Genomic DNA, 16,494 nt, shown 5'->3' with positions numbered 1-16,494 from the left:
TCTCCCTTCGGCGGAGATGATGAGTAGAGCTGAATAGGAATTTTGAGTTTTATATACATGGAGATCGATGCACACACACACACACATAATAATAATAATAATAATAATCGGTTTATTGATTTTCATGCAGCCAGAGGCTGAAAATATACATAGAAATACAGATAACGAGACAAACTATATATACATAAACATTTAAACAACACATAAAGTAAACTAACAATCAATAACAACAAAATAAACAGATAAACAAAAGCCAAGTACAAAATCAGGTGAGCTACGATTGGACAAGTAAATATGGACTAGTGTTCGTTGATGAGTCGGACTAGAGTGGGTACTGTGCTCCGGTGGTAGCGGTCAGTGCGGGCCCTGATGGGCACCAGTTTGTTGGCGGCGCGTAGGGCCCGGCGAGGCGGTGGCGCGTCGGGGGGCAGCAGGTCACGGTGGCGTGGATGGCACAGCAATTATAGACCAAACTGCTGCAGTGAGGTTGAGTAGTGAGTGGCGAGGGAGGTGAGGCCTAGGGCAGCCAGGGCGCGGTCATAGCAGGTGTAGACAGGGCCGAGAATGATCTTGGCTGCCCTTTTCTGCACCCTCTCAAGTTGTAGCAGCTGGGTGGCGGTGAGGGAGGGGGAGCAGGCGGGGGAGGCGTAGGTCAATTTAGGCAGGATGAATAGTCTGTAGACATTCTGAAGCTCCGGGAGTGGAACGCCAAGGGACTTGAGGCGACGCAACATGTGAAGCCTGTACGAGGCAGACCTCACGATGTCTCTGACGTGCTGCGTCCAGGAGAGCTTATCGTCGATGGTGACGCCGAGCAGCTTGGTGGAACGGACTACGTCGAGCGGATGGTTGTCCAGCGTGAGGATGGGTGAGGGGGCGGGGTTGGTGGAGAAGTCGAACTGCATCACAACTGACTTCTGGCGATTGATGGTGACGTGATTTGCGGTGGTCCAGGAGAGGAGGTTGTCGAGGGTGTGCTGGATGGCGGAGTGGTCAGGGCAGGAATTATCAATGGCGGCGGCGATGGTCGAGTCATCCACGTATTTCCAACGATGCTCGGTATCGAGGAGAGCATCGTTAATCATGACTAGGAAGCATAGGGGGCCCATTCTAGTCCCCTGGGGGACTCCGCACGTGAGTGGCAGAAGGCTGGAGACTTGACCCTGCACGCGCACGGCCTGTTGCCTGTTGGAGAGAAAGTCTGCCAGCCAGGGGATGAGGCACTCCCTGATGCCCGTGGAAGCTGCTGCTTTTGAGATGACCGTAGTGTATGTGTAGTGTACATGTATGTGTGTGTGTGTGTCATGACACTCTGAGTTCGAGAGCTCGAGTCACCAGCCTGCGCGTTGTTCCCCTTGGCAAGGCCAGTCCCAAGCCGGGATAAAATGAGGAAGGTTGCGGCAGGATGGCATTTGGCGTAAAACAAGCCAAGACTATGATGCGGATAATTTCTCTATGGAGACCCCAGAGAGGGAGAAGCGAAAGAAGAGAAAAAACAACATAACACCCCACCACAACACACACACACACATATATATATATATATATATATATATGTGTGTGTGTGTGTGTGTGGGGTGTGTATGTGTGTTTTTTCTCTTCTTTCGCTTCTCCCTCTCTGGGGTCTCCATAGTGAAATTATCCGCATCATAGTCTTGGCTTGTTTTACGCCAAATGCCATCCTGCCGCAACCTTCCTCATTTTATCCCGGCTTGGGTCTGGCCTTGCCAACGGGAACAACGCGCAGGCTGGTGACTCGAGCTCTCGAACTCAGAGTGTCATGACACACACACACATACATGTACATACACATACACTACGGTCATCTCAAAAGCAGCAGCTTCCACGGGCAATCAGGGAGTGCCTCATCCCCTGGCTGGCAGATTTCTCTCCAACAGGCAACAGGCGTGCGCGTGCAGGGTCAAGTCTCCAGCCTTCTGCCACTCACGTGCGGAGTCCCCCAGGGGACTAGAATGGGCCCCTATGCTTCCTAGTCATGATTAACGATGCTCTCCTCGATACCGAGCATCGTTGGACATACGTGGATGACTCGACCATCGCCGCCGCCATTGATAATTCCTGCCCTGACCACTCCGCCATCCAGCACACCCTCGACAACCTCCTCTCCTGGACCACCGCAAATCACGTCACCATCAATCGCAGAAGTCAGTTGTGATGCAGTTCGACTTCTCCACCAACCCCGCCCCCTCACCCATCCTCACGCTGGACAACCATCCGCTCGACGTAGTCCGTTCCACAAGCTGCTCGGCGTCACCATCGACGATAAGCTCTCCTGGACGCAGCACGTCAGAGACATCGTGAGGTCTGCCTCGTACAGGCTTCACATGTTGCGTCGCCTCAAGTCCCTTGGCGTTCCACTCCCGGAGCTTCAGAATGTCTACAGACTATTCATCCTGCCTAAATTGACCTACGCCTCCCACCGCCTGCTCCCCCTCCTCACCGCCACCCAGCTGCTACAACTTGAGAGGGTGCAGAAAAGGGCAGCCAAGATCATTCTCGGCCCTGTCTACACCTGCTATGACCGCGCCCTGGCTGCCCTAGGCCTCACCTCCCTCGCCACTCACTACTCAACCTCACTGCAGCAGTTTGGTCTATAATTGCTGTGCCATCCACGCCACCGTGACCTGCTGCCCCCCGACGCGCCACCGCCTCGCCGGGCCCTACGCGCCGCCAACAAACTGGTGCCCATCAGGGCCCGCACTGACCGCTACCACCGGAGCACAGTACCCACTCTAGTCCGACTCATCAACGAACACTAGTCCATATTTACTTGTCCAATCGTAGCTCACCTGATTTTGTACTTGGCTTTTGTTTATCTGTTTATTTTGTTGTTATGATTGTTAGTTTACTTTATGTGTTGTTTAAATGTTTATGTATATATAGTTTGTCTCGTTATCTGTATTTCTATGTATATTTTCAGCCTCTGGCTGCATGAAAATCAATAAACCGATTATTATTATTATTATTATTATGTGTGTGTGTGTGTGCATCGATCTCCATGTATATAAAACTCAAAATTCCTATTCAGCTCTACTCATCATCTCCGCCGAAGGGAGAGGTTAAGCAATCATCCACGTTTACATCAGCTTTTTATCTACTGACATGTAATACTTTTTATCTGTGAGCTGCATTACGCAAAGAACCACAGAAGGAACGTGATGATAATTTACAACGGCGTAGGTCATAGCCAGGGGAAGTCGCTGAAAAGCATTATATAATGAACCCAGTTTACACTATGTCTTAAAGTAGATAATTCCTCAGACAGATTTGCCCAAATGCTAAGAAAAGCAAAAAGGAAAACATGGGGGGAGGGTGGGATTAAAGAACTTTTTATAATGATCTGAAAGGGGAAAAATAATTGATTTAGATACGAATAAGTTTTCCAAAGGCGACTAACGTCTGTACTACAACGAGACAATGAACAGCTGAAGTTAAATACACACCCTTGGGCAGCTCGTGACCACGGAGCAGCCGCACTTCAGAAAAATAATGTAGAAAATATATATCAGAAATGTACTGTATTGTCATGTATATTTTTCCCTTTAAAAAGGGGAAAATACATGCATTTGCATTTTTCTTTTATCTTTATCCTTATTAATTATAAAGCTAAGTCTGATTCTTCTAATTTCATCTTATCATCAATCCTGAAATAGCAATATGTTTATCTGCATTATGCTTACAAATTTCCTTTATATCTTCCCTAAGAATGCTGATGACGAAGCAAAGATGATTTAGGAAAGAAAGAAAGAAAAAGAAAAGAATAAGGTCTGCAAACTTCATTTATTCAATCACCGTTCGACGCAAAAAAAAAAAAATAAAAAAAAAATAAAAAAATAAAAAAATAAATAAAAAATAAAATACAATATAAGCGTAGCCTTGCTTTCACTATATGACCGTGTGGCCTAACGGATAAGGCGTCGGACTTCGGATCCGAAGATTGCAGGTTCGAGTCCTGTCACGGTCGCAATCAAATTATCTTTAAGTGAAAGAGAGTCCTCATTGTCAACCGTCCTGCACCATTCACAGTACTCTCCGCCATGCTAAGTTACGCCCCGTGAAATCACCATATTGGAAGAACACTGAAATTTTCGTTTTTCCCGAAATTAAGGTACTTTATGTCATTTAGCCCTATTGAACCTAAAAAAATTAAAGAATACGGTGATTTCTTTTTTCCCAAAATTAAGGAATCAGCAACAACCATTTAGCCTTTTGAACTTAAAAGTGAAATTGAGTTTTTCCTTAGAATATTGTGACGGTTAATTCATGGTTTGGATACTTTGTATCATAAGTAAAGAGGGAAAGTTTTTATTTCTGTTAATTAGAACAATATCGAGTTATTATTTAAGTGATAATGTATATAGCTATATCTGATATCTTACGTCATTAACGCCTCTATTAGTTTGTGTAATACTTAGTAGTGCGTGATTTTAAAGTATATATTTTTTTGAATGGTTCAGTAATTACAATACAAAAACAATAAAAAAGGAACAAATAAAAAATAACATATTTAGGAGTGAAGCAAAGAGGCGGGGTCTAACTCGACAGTTGCCAACTAGGGTTTTCATTGAGAAGGAATGCCTAAAATGATATCCAAAATTTATAAACCTACGCGTTTCCGTCTTTAACGTTTGGCTTTATCAAAGTATTTTTAGGATACTGAATAGAACAATATACACATATGATATATCGATTTACTCTCTCTCTCTCTCTCTCTCTCTCTTTCCCTTTCTCTCTCTCTCCTTTCCTCTCCCTCTCCCTCTCACTTTTTCTCTTTCTCTTTCACACATCCACCCACCCCTCTCTGCTGTGTCTCTCACTTGGATTCATGGAAATAAGACAGGACATTTCTTTTTAACTATATATAGAGATAAACACAAGATGCATAATGTACATAGATCGGTCAGCATTTTTTTTTTTTTTTTTTGAGCTGCCTTGTTTGGTATTTTCGTTAAATTGTATCATTTTCATCTTCGTACTACCCAGGGTATAGGACATTTACCACCTAGCGATTACAGTAACGACAAACAGTTTTTGTTATTATTTAAGCTTTATATGAGCATGTTTATATATTTTCATTCACTTTCCATAATTTCTCTTAAATTCTATAGTATTAATTGCTATCAAAGTCATATTGCATGTTCAGACTATACAAACACACATTATTAGCAATATACAAAATCGAAGGAATCAATTGAGACACCGTGTGTTTGAGAGGAAAAGTTTCCAGGTATTTCCAATGACTCTATCAACAATGAAGATAATCTCTGTGTTCATCGTTTATTTCTTTGATCTGTGAATACAGAAGGATTTAGAAATATATTTAACTAATTTTCGTTGTAAAATATAAACACGACTAGGTTTCTCCGGTGAAAAGATAAGCACAATAGAAACAAGGTGGGCCTCTAGTAACGAATTTCAGGCTTGCTTTCAGGCTAAAAGGGCGGAGTTTAAACGATGACGTAAAATAGCCCAACGCATTGCCGAAAGTCTGAAACTGCTCTCCCAAGCACTGTAAAAGTATACAACTCTTTTCTTCTCTACAAAAGACTCCCTTAGTGTCTCTCCTTCACTCCTTCTCTTATATATATATATATATATATATATATATATATATATATATATATATATATATATATATATATATATATATATATATATCATCATCATCATCATCATCAGCCTGGGTCAGTCCACTGCAGGACGTAGGCCTCTCCCAATCTTTTCCAACTTTGTCTGTCTTGTGTTTTTTGTTTCCAGTCTCGGCCCCCAAAACTTCGTTATTTCGTCACGCTATCTCGTCATTGGTCTGGCCCTTGGTCTCTTTATATTATCTATAGCCCAGTCTGTTACATTCTTGTCCATCTGTTATCCTGTCTCCGATGTATATGACCTGCCCATGCCACTTTTCTTTTTGATGCTCGCAAGTATATCTTCTATTTTTGTCTGTTCCCTGATCCACGTCGCCCTCATCCTATCTCTGAGGGCATCATCAGTCTTTCCATCCCTCTCTGGGCACTTATTAGTTTCCTCTCCAGTAATTTGGTTGTAGTCCATGTTTCTGATCCATAGGTCATAACTGGTAGGACACATTGGTTAAAGACTTTTCTTTTTAAACATAATGGCAAAGAACCTCTTAGTATGCTACTGTGTCTGCCAAAGGCGCTCCAGCCTAGACTGATGCGTCGCTTAATTTCCTCTTCGCTAGATGTGTTTGTCTGTACGAGTTGTCCTAGGTATATATACTTGTCCATACCTCTAGTACTTCGCCTTGTACTTGTATCTGTTCGACTGAACTCTACTGTTGAACATGATCTTAGTCTTTTTCTTGTTCATCCGAAGTCCGATTTTTAGACTTTCTCTATTTAGATCATTTATTAGTTGCTGCATTTCATTTGCAGATTCACTGAAGAGAACAATATCATCTGCAAATCTGAGGTTGTTTAGATATTCGTCTCCTATCTTGATACCCTTCCATTCCACTCTAGCTTTTTGAATATTTCCTCAAGACAAGCTGTAAACAGTTTTGGTGAGATGGTATCGCCCTGTCTAACACCTTTTTTAATTGGTATTTTGTCGGTTTCGGAGTGGAGCTTGATGGTTGCTGTCCCATCTTTGTATATATCTTCCAGTATTTTACAATATACCTCCTCTACTCCCTGTTTTCGGATAGCTTCTAGTACTGCTGGGTCTCTACAGAGTCGAATGCCTTTTCGTAATCGATGAATGCCATACACAGTGGTTTCCTATATTCGTTTATTTTTTCCTTTATTTGGGTGAGCGTGTGGATGTGGTCTGTTGTTGAGAATCCACTGCGAAAGCCTGCTTGTTCTCTAGGCTGGTTAGAATCCAGACGGTCAGAGATGCGAGTTGTGATGATTTTTGTGAATAATTTGTAAGTAGCTGAAAGGAGGCTTATTGGTCGGTAGTTTTTTAGATCCTTTCTGTCCCCTTTTTTATGTATCAAACTAATTGTTGCATTTTTCCAGGCTTTCGGAGTTTTTCCCGTTGATAAGGCATTTGTTAAAAAGATTGGCTAGTTTCACTGTTGCAATTCTCTGCATCTATTATAAGGTCTATACTAATTCCATCTTCCCCCGGTGTTTTTCCTCTCTTCATCCCTTTAAGCGCTCTTTTTATTTCTTCTGTTGTGATGTTAGGTACGTCTCTAGTTACCGCATTCGTTCTATCCATGGCTGTTCATTGAGTTGTATAGATCCCTGTAGAAGTCCTCCACTATTCTTATGATTTCATTCTTATTGTATGTTACTTCTCCATCTGGTTTCTTTATTGCATACAATTGATTTCTCCCTATACCGAGTCTCCTTTTAACTGTTTTCATGCTAGTACCTGATATCACTGTTTCATTTATTATTTGAGTATTGAATTTCCGTACATCTTCCCTTTTCTTTTTATTTATAGTCTTTGTTAGTTCGGCTAATTCTATCTTGTCCCTGATGGTGATATTTTCATGACCCTACGTTTTTGCATAAGCTCTTTAGTTTCTACCGAGAACTTGCTGGAGATTTGCTTGACGATCTTACCGCCTACTTCTAGTGCAGATTCCTCTATTATGTCATTGAACTGATTGTTGATTTGGTCAATGTTGAGATCTTCTTCGCTGAGAAGTGAATATCTGTTTTGGATGTTAAGGTTAAATTCTGTCGCTCTGGTCTTCAAGTTAGCTAAATCTGGCTGTGGTTTTCGTATGAGTTTACTCCTTTCCCTCCTGAGGTGTAGTTTAATTTGGCCTCTGACCATTCTATGGTCGCTGCCAACATTTACTTTATTAATAACTTCCACATTTTTTACTATATCGCGTCTATTTGAAATTATGAAGTCAATTTCGTTTTTGATGTCAGATGGCGACTTCCAAGTCCACTTCCGCTCTAGGTCTTTTTTCGAAGAATGTATTCATGATTTTGAGTGATCGAGCCTCCGCAAAATCAACTAGCATTTGTCCCCTCTCATTCCTAGTACCTATTCCGTGATTCCCTATTGCGGTTTCTCCTACTACCTTTTATCTATTTTTGCTTTAAAATCTCCCATTATTATTGTGAAATGGGTTTTTACTCTCTTGCTGGCTAACTGAACATCTTCATAGAATCTCTATTTCTTCATCCCTGTGGCTGTAGGTTGGAGCATATACTTGAACAATCTTTAAGTTGTACCTTTTGTTTAGTTTTATTGTTACTGAAGCCACTCTTTCGCTTATACTATAGAATTCCACATATTCTTTTCTAAACGTTTGTGAACTAAGAAGCCCACCCCTAATTCCTGCTTGCTACCCTGGGGTTTACCTCTCCAATAGAGCACATGTCCATCATTTAGTATCTTCTGTTCTTCGCCTAGTCTTCTAACCTCACAGAGTCCTACAATATCCCATTTGATGAAAGAAAGTTCCTCAAGTAATGCTAGTAAGTCGGATTCAGTTCTCATTGTCCTTATATTATATGTGCAAAGGTTCATCAATGTATATATATGTGTGTGTGTGTGTGTGTGTGTGTGTGTGTGTGTGTGTTTTCTCCTCTTTCGGCTTCCTTTCTGGGGTCGCCATAGTGGCAAGATCCGAATCATAGTCTTGGCTTGTTTTACGCCGAATGCCATACCCTTCTCGTTTCATCTGGGCTTGGGTCTGGCACTGAGTTGCACTTGTGATCTCAGTGGCTCGGGGTTACCTGTAGGCAGTTGTGGTGAAGTTCGTTGCCCAGGGACAACGCGTCGGCCGGTGACTCGAACTCTCGAACTCAGACTATGATATATATATATATATATATGTGTGTGTGTGTGTGTGTGTGTGTGTTTGTGTGTGTGTGTGTGTCCATTTTTATATATTTAAACCTCAAAATTCCTATTCAGTTTTACCTAGTCATAGTATAATGACCATCATCATATCAACCGAAGTGAGAGGTTAAGTAATCAGTCACGTTTATGTATTCAGCTTTTTATTTATCGACATACAATACTTTTTGTCTGGGAACTCCATTAAGCAAAGAAACGCAGATGAAACGTGATGAAAATTTACAAGGGTGTAAGTCATAGCCTGGAGACCGGATGATTAGAAATCGTTGGTAAACTTTAATTAATGAACCCAATTTAAGCTATGTCTGGATGTAGACCCCTCCCCCCATTCCTTGCTCATTGTTGTCATTGGGGCGGGGAGGGGGGTTAGGAGACGGAGACTGAGGCCCAATGTGAGGGATCTCCCTACCTTGGACCTCAGCCCTCGCCTCAACTAATTTTGCATTGTCTTTTCTTCTCTCCCTTTCCTTTTCCCTCTCTTCTTCATCCCTTCTTCTGCCCACTTATCTTAATTAACTCATTTTCACCCTTTTCGCAACAATGCTTTACCTTAGTGCTATATGACCTTTGATGCCTAGCACATTTATTTGTTTTAGCCATTAATGCAGACAACTCCTCAGACAGATCTGTGAACACCTAAAACGCAAAAAAAGGGGAAAACAAATCGAAGGGAAAAAAATTAAAGGATTAAAAAAAATCCGAAAAAGGGAAAAAAAAGAATTCAGATACGTTCTTCAAAGTCGACTAACGCCTGTACCATGGCTGGGCAACGAACAGCTGAGGTTAAGTACACACCCTTGGGCAGCTCATGAGGTCGAAGCAGCCGGACTTCAGAAAAATACTCTAGGAAACATACTGTATTGTCACATATGGTTTTCCACTAAAAAGACTTTTTGAAAAAGGATTTCAGGGTAGATTAAGAGAATTCGTAGTAGAGAGGGGGGGGTTATGGAAGACTGAGAAAATTGAGATTTTTTGGGATCTTTAAAGATAGAGAAAAAAAAGGGCCAAAAGGCAAAATAAAGACTTTTTTGTGAGCAGTGATTCTTAGGAAAAGTGGGTAAAAGGGGGAATTTTAAGGGGCAGATACAGTATGATATGTAAAAGGGTAGAAAATGTGGTAGAATAAGAAGATTTAAGGTAAGTACTGAAATTTTTTTTTTTCAGGGTAGTGAGATGAGGGAAAAAGGATAAAAATTCTAATTTATAACAATGATATGTTTCCAAAATTCTCATCTTTTGCCCGTTTTAATTTATTTGTTTTTATTAAAACTACCCCCTGTCTTTTTGGTATTTTTGTTTTCTACGAAAAAAATTATAACCAACTCGTTCTTCTAATTTCATCTATAATTTTCCCTGAGAAAGAATGGCAGGGGAAAAACAGTAAAAAAAGAAACTTGTTTTATTTTTAACAACATTTTATCCATTTTGCTCAAATTTCCTCTTTCTTTTTCCCAAGAATACAAAGCTCATGACAAAGCAAAGATTTAAAAAAAAAAAACGCATAGAGTTGAAAATTTTCATTTATTAAATCACCGCGACAAAAAAAAAAAAAAAAAAAAAAAAAAAAATATATATATAAAAAGCCCAAAAAAGAAATAAATAAAATCAAAAAAAATAAACAAAAAGAAATATGTAAAAAATAATTGAACAGATAGGTATAGACTCTCATTGTGTAGACCTGGGGCCTAATGGAAAAGGGCGTGGGATTTCGGACCAAGATTGCATTTCGAGCCCTGTAGGGTCGTAAGCCAAAATATTTTGTTGAATAAAAGAGATTTATGGGAAAAAAGGTTTAATGTCACTGTTCAAAAAAACTATTGTTTTTCCGGGTAATACGTTAATATTTCTTTTTCCTTGTTCAAGGTCAAAATGTACAAAATTTATATATGCCATTTTTTTTTTTTCTTTGGTGCGATACAAGCCTTATCGCATGACCCTTTGTGTTCCGTTCATTATCATAAAGGCGCAGGGGCCGCTCAAGCCAAGGGGCATCTTTGCGCGAGGCATTTGGGCGCTGAGGGATACAAAAACCCCTTCCTGGGGGAAATTTTACATTTTCTTTTAAACTCTGTAGTTTTTTTTGTAGTTTGCTTTTCATTTTTTTTTTATAATTTTAGTTTTACGTTTTGTATCTTAACTGACTTAATATAAAGTGCTGGTGTTACACTTTAAAGTACGTATGTAATGTGACCGATTTGATTACAGAAAAGCTTTAATTTTTCGAATGTTTAGGCATTTAAGGTGAGCCAAAATTTAATTTTTTCATATTTTTCAGTTTTTTAAATTTTTTAAGGCCTTGGGGGGCCACACAGCTCACTACGCATACGCGACACACCCGCCCGAAGCCCCAGCGTGTAAAAAAGATAAGATAAATAGATAAGCGTCAGCAAAAAATAAAATGAGATAAGCTCACGGGATTTCCCACGGGGAAAAGCTCTTGCTCTTTTGCAGAGTCCTCCCCCCAAAAGTCTTTTCCGAAAATACAGCAGATTCCTCCTTGCCTTTCCCCTTTGAGATTATTATGCTCTTTTTTGCCCTGCTAGACCATGTTGGCCCGATCTTGCCTCAGTGAAAATTTGAAAGCAGCGAAATGATGGGGATGATCAAGCGTATTTCTCCGAGCCCGGACTAAAAATTACTCCCACTTATTCAGGGCCCGCAACAGTCGACCTTTGCTAACCGTGTTTTTGCGGGCTGTGGGAGGCCTTTTCCCCCCGGATGTTGGCGCTTTTGAGGTAGCCCTAGGAACATCTCAACCCGGTTTATGGTGCGTGTTTCATCTTTAAGGTCACTAAAGGGTGATCAATATATAATGCAAGGGACTTTCCTTTTAACCCTCCCCCTTTAAAAAAAACCCTTTATGAAACAATGCAACACCAGATTCAAATTAAATCAACGAAAATTTCCTGCGCCCATGATTTATCATAAAAACACATTGTCCCTTTAAAACCCGTGTGGCCTAAGGAAAGGCGTCGGACTTGGGTCCGAAGATTGAGGTTCGAATCCTGTCAGGGTCGGTTAAAGAAAAACCCAAAACCTTTTTCGGGCCAATTCATATAAACTTAGATGACATAAAGTTGTCATAGAGAAAAACTTTTCATAGGATATTTATCACAAAAAAGAACCTGTTCAGCTTTGCAATATGTTGAGATAAAAAATCGCCCTAGATTCTTCTAAGAATCACGCCCTTTAAAAAATGAATGCTTTTGAATTGGTGATTTCTTTAATTAAAATTTAAATTTTACAGGCACACACAAATTAGTAATTATTATAATATAATTTTTATATAATTTATATATATAATTCATATATAATAAAATTAAATGTACACCCCACCAACAATATAATATAAATATATATAATTTTAAATATAATTATATATATATGATATATAGTAATATATATTATTATATTATATATATATAATATAATTTTTAAAATAGTATGTAGTATGTAGTATGTGTGTTTTTGGTTTGAAAATACAACACACACCCCACACACACATTATTATATTATATATAAGTATATATATATAATATATATATATATATATATTTATAATTGGTGTGTTTTGTGTCCGAAAACACACCACACATAATAATACATTATATATTAAAATATATATATATATATATAAAATATATATATAATTTTGTGTGTGTGTGTGTGTGTGTGTGTGTGTGGTGGTGTGTGTGGTGTGTGTGTGTGTGAATGTACGTTAGGGGATTATATTTTATATATAATATTATATAATATACATATTAAAATATATATATACCATAAAATATATATATAAATATATATATATATATATATATATAATAATATATATATAAATATATGAATATGTGACATTTGGTAGAAAAAAAACCCCAAAAGCAAAAATACTTATTGTGAGACTACAATTTTGAAAACCACCTGCATTCCTTTTTTAGGGCTGAAGAGGACAGGGAGAGGGCGGTGTAGAAAAGGAGACGGGCTAGTGGTAACAAGGGCAGGTGTGGACAGGCGAACGGAAAAAGAGGGGGGTCCCGTCGGGGCGAGGATCAATGGACTAGCGAGGGGATCGGCTAAGGAAGACGGCGGGGGGTGTGGAAAGCAGAAGACATCGTTTGAAAGCCGCTGTTAAATTTAAATCACGCAGCAGCTTGATTAAGGAGGATTCCCTCAGTCGCGAGTGTATTGCGCCCCCTCCTTCTCTCTTGGTCAAAAACCTATTCCCCTTTTACTGGGAAAACACTCGGGCTTTACTAGAGGGGGGACTTTAATTAATTAAAGCAAATGTGAGCTCTCCTGTTCATTACCCGGTCATACTCTTGAGAACCACACTTTTAAAAAAATAATCAAAGAGGGTTATGATGTCAATTCGTCTTTTAGAAATGAGAGAAGGTAATATCAAAAAATTTATAACTTACATTTTTTTGTATATTGAATTTTTTAAAAAAATTAAACTTACATTTTTTATATATTGAAATTTTAAAATCTTAAACTTGTACAATAAAAAACCTTTAAATTGACCAGAGTCCATTTTTCCCCAATGGTGTGATAACTGTCCTTTTTTATGTCTTAATCCTTCTTGAATCCTTTGTCTGCGACTTCTCTCAAAAATTTTTTTCATTCTTCTTGACAGTTAGAGGATTTTTAATATGGATCTGTTTTCAATTGGTGGATCCTCCAAGGATTTCTCAGAACCAAAAAACAACAAAACGGAAAACAAATAAAAAACCCCTTTCCTAAAAAAACAATTGTTCTATTTTTGGAATGATAAAACAATAAAAATTCAAATAACTGATTTCTTGTAGAACTAAACTTTTTAAAACAAAATTTGTATATTTAGCCATTATTCGATCCCAGTATTTTTTATTTTTAAAATTTAAATTTTTTTTATAAACCCCATTTAGCATAGATGTTTATTTCTAAAAAAACTTCAATAACACTTACTCCTTGAATGGGTTTTTAAAATCCTCAAAAAAACAGAGAAACTTTAATGGTATCCAAGCCCAGTTCACCACTAAAAAATGCGAAGATATTCTTTTTCCATGGGTTTTCCAATTTGTTCTCAAATTATTATTTTTTTATGAGTATGATCATAGTTTTTTTTTAATTTTTTGATATTTGTACAGTTGAATGTCTTTTACTTAGGGGATTTAAAGAATTTTTTAAAACCCCTTTCGGGGATTTTCCAGGCCTATTTTGGTTCTCTCCTCTCCTTGGAAGACTATAAATCAGGGGTTTTAAAACTGTATATCCTTAAAAACTTTAAAATCTACTAGGTCAATATATTACAACATATGGGTTTGTCTTAATCATACAGCATAAACAAAAAAGAAGAATTTTTCCCAAAAAAAAATGAATAAATTTTGGTTTCTTTATTAAAATATCCATTATAGAACCTTAAAATAAAAAAACGTGAAATATAACTGCGTCCCCCAAAATAGGAGAAGATTTGGGGGAAAAAAAGAAAAAAGAAAATTTGGGGGGAAAATGCATATTTTTCACTTTTCCCTTTTCTTATGTAATAAGTAAACGTATATACACCTGAACAAAATAGTAAAATAAAATATTATCTTTCTAAGAAAATAAAAAATCATCTTCTAAAAAATGATTAAGTACTAATTATCTTACCCCTGAAAAATAATTAAAGAGGATACATAAATTAACATTGAGTAAACCAAATAAGTGAGGTATACAAAAGGGGGGTCACAGAGAATTTTTTGGGGCTTCTTCTTTGTGTCCTAGTGCTCATTACACGACGTGTATCACGGAAGAAAAAAATTCGCGCGCTGCCAATCCTCTGATGCCCTGCGTCCAATGATGGCAAAGGAGGGTGTCGTAGTTTTTGGGCCCCCGGATACAGCGATTTTATTGAAACAAACGCTTAGGAGACTGGGGGCCTGTCCGCTAAAGTTTTTTTATCAAAGGAAGCACAAGAAAAAAGCATAGGGCCCCACTTCGAGGAAGGAAGGGCTGTGTGGACCAGGTTTCGAGGAGGTTCATCTGGCGAAAAACAGCCTGCGATGAGATGGGAAAAGGGCGCGCAAATTTTCCTCAGGTAGGCAGGCTGAGAACGGGCATTGGAGAACGAACGACGAGGAAATCAATTCTCCATCCCGGTACTGGGGTCCGAGGGAGGGAACGGAGGGGGCAAAAGTCTCTTACATGGAGAGGATGGTGTGTGTGGGGGTGTGTGTGTGTGTGTGTGTGTGTGTGTGTGTGTGTGTGTGTGTGTTGTGTGTGTGTGTGTGTGTGAGTGTGTGGGGCGCGCGCGCGCGCGCGTGTGTGTGTGTGTTGTTGTGTGTTTTGTGTGTATTATCCTCTCCTCTCTCTCTCTCCTCTCTCTCTTTTCTCCCTCTCTCTCTCTCTCTCTCTCTCTCCTCTCTCTCTCTCTCTTTTCCTCTCACTATCATCTATTAGTATTATGATGATGTTATGTTTTCTTCTACTTTTTAATGCCTTGTAGTATATATAAAAATTTAAATATACATATATTGTATAATATTAAAAATAGATGGGTTTGTGAATATTATTGTATTTTAAAATATATTTTTTTTTTTTTATGCATATGTGATAGTGTGTACTATATATGGTGTGTAATGATCACCGGCACTCCCCGGGGAAGGGAACTGGGGCCCCTACCCGTACCACTCAAGGCATCGAACATAAAAACTGAAATTTAAGTATCATGCTGTGCCCACGGCTCCCAAAAACATGAACCCCCGTAAAAAAAAAATTTATACAATTTACAAGCATTAAAATTTTTATGTATAAAATTTTAAGCATTTATATTTATTATAATATAAAATTATAATAATATATATAATAAATATATATATTATATATATTTTTTTATATTATTATTTGTGTTGTGTGTGTGGGGTTTTGTTGTGTGTTGTGTGTTTTGTGTTTGTGTGTGTGTGTGTGTGTGTGTGTGTGTGTGTTTTTGTGTGTGTGTCTTTATCTCTTCTCCTCTCCTCTCTCTCTCTCCTCTTATATATATAATATTATTATATAAAAAATTATAATATATATATATATTTGTTTTGTGTGGTGTGTGTTGGGGGTGTGTGTGGGGTGGTGTTGTGGTGGTGTGTGTTTTGTGGTGTTGTGTAGGTGTGTGTGGTGTGTGTGTTTTATTATTATTTAATATAATATAATAAAATATATAATAAAATTATTGTAATATTTTTTTTATATGTTATGTATATAGTTAATATGAAAATGATATTATATATTATTATATAAATAATATATATATCATAATATTAATATATATATATATATAATATATATAACTTATATAATATATATTTATATAATATTATTATATATATAAAAATTTATATTAAAAATATTTTTTACTTTTGGTGGTGTGTGTTGTGTGTGGTGTGTGTGTGTGTGTGTGTGTTTTTTGAGGAAAAAAAAAGGGAGAGGGGAGGCAAAAGGTAGAAGAGTGGGGGGGTGTGAAAGAGGGAAACCTCTTTTTGGTGGAATTTCACAGACAGACAGACAGAGGAAACGGGGAAACAGAATGAGAAAACTAACAGAGAAAGAGTGAACGGAGTTTAAAAAAAAAAAAAACAAAAAATAAAACACAGGAAAAAAACCCAATAAAACAAAAACCAAAATACACAAATAAAAACATAAAAAAACATAGCAATAATTAATAAAAAA

At 38.2% G+C, this 16,494-nt stretch overlaps 1 non-coding gene across 1 annotated transcript; it reads left to right on the top strand.

Moving 5' to 3' along the window:
- Window positions 1–3,912: 3,912 nt before the first annotated feature.
- Trnar-ucg lies at window positions 3,913–3,985 on the top strand. The gene has a single exon. It is a non-coding gene; the product is annotated as a tRNA-Arg (tRNA).
- Window positions 3,986–16,494: the final 12,509 nt, after the last annotated feature.

Source organism: Penaeus monodon, chromosome 12, assembly GCF_015228065.2.
Source record: "Penaeus monodon isolate SGIC_2016 chromosome 12, NSTDA_Pmon_1, whole genome shotgun sequence".
Taxonomy (NCBI): Eukaryota; Metazoa; Arthropoda; class Malacostraca; order Decapoda; family Penaeidae; genus Penaeus; species Penaeus monodon.
Note: the sequence above shows the minus strand (reverse complement) of the source record. Positions and strands in the feature narration are given on the sequence as shown.